Consider the following 1,445-nt stretch of genomic DNA (forward strand, 5'->3'; position numbering starts at 1 on the left):
CTCACACTTTTTATCCCAACATTTTTGGAGGCCAAGGCGGGAGGATCTCTTGAGCCCAGGGTTCAAGACAAGCCCAGGAAACAAGGCGAGACCCCCACCATCTCTAGGAAAAAAAAAATTAGCCGGGCATGGTAGTTGCCTATAGTCCTAGCTATTCAGGACGCTGAAGCAGGAGGATTGCTCCACAGTGGGGCTGACATCCCATCAGGCAGTGTCAACCCCACTGTGCCGAAGAGCTAAACGCTGCGGTTTAGAGGGAAAGTGATTTACCCAGCACTCAACGCATTGCAGATGAGGCTGGGACTTGAGCACTCTGTGGCCTGAGCCTTCCGCTTCAGCTCATTCCTTTTATATGAGCACAAGGGGCTGTGCCAGAGGCCCATAGGCTGGTCTGGGTGTCCCCAGGCTGATGATGCAAATGAAACGGTCTCTTAAAACTGTTTACAGTCTGCTTCCAATGATGTTACAACGTGTCTGGTTGTAGGAAGGGGTTGCTGTGAGTCATACGCAGCTGCTGTCTCCAGCATTCCAGACTGCACCCAGAGTGGGCACACTGAGTGCTGAGCGTTTGAGGCTATCTCATTCTGTTTGCTTGGGGATTACTGCCCCTCTGCCTTAGGACATTGATTTGATGGCCCTGGTGGTGCCACAGGTTGAGCTCTGCGGGGGCACTGTCCTGCTGTGACAGGTGCTTGTTGGTTTGTTCCTTGGCTTCTCACTAATCAGGACTGATTCTGGAAAACTCCAAGTCCTCCTCTAGGCAGGCATGGACCCTGGGACCCCGGCCTGAGCCGGTGAGCTTCTCTGCAGCCCCACGGATGTGAGCTTATTCCCCCAGTCACTCGCTGAGCTGTGGGGCCCAATTAAGCGACACAGGTAAACAGCCAGGGAGGTTGCTGAAATGCCTGCCCTGAAACAAGCTGTCCAGCCTTGCTCCGGGGTATGGAGATTAAGCAAGCTAACCTTTTTACAGTCTTGAGGCTCTTTAGGTCAGCCTCTGGCTGCTGCCTCTTCCAGAGAAGGATGACGTTGTCGGGCGCCTGTGCTTCTTGCCATCCCACAGTCCAGAGCTCCCTCTGTCATGTCATTCACAGCCAGGACAAATCCCTGCAAATCCTTCTGTTTCCTTAACAAACAAATCATGAGCTAGTGGCTCCACTGCTAGGTGTAACCACAAGAGAAATGAGAACATCTCCCCACCAAAAACATGTACGAGAATCACCAGGGGAGCTTCGCTTATAATACTCCTAAATTGGAAGCATGCCAAATGTCCATTAGCAGTAAGAAAGGATGGCCAGACATGGTGGCTCACACCCATAATCCCAGCACTTTGGGAGGCTGAGGCAGGCAGATTATAAGGTCAAGAGATCGAGACCATCCTGGCCAACATGATGAAACCTTGTCTCTACTAAAAATACAAAAATTAGCTGGGCGTGCTGGTGTGC

This window comes from Cebus imitator, unplaced genomic scaffold (assembly GCF_001604975.1).
Source record: "Cebus imitator isolate Cc_AM_T3 unplaced genomic scaffold, Cebus_imitator-1.0 Scaffold316, whole genome shotgun sequence".
In the NCBI taxonomy this organism is placed as follows: Eukaryota; Metazoa; Chordata; class Mammalia; order Primates; family Cebidae; genus Cebus; species Cebus imitator.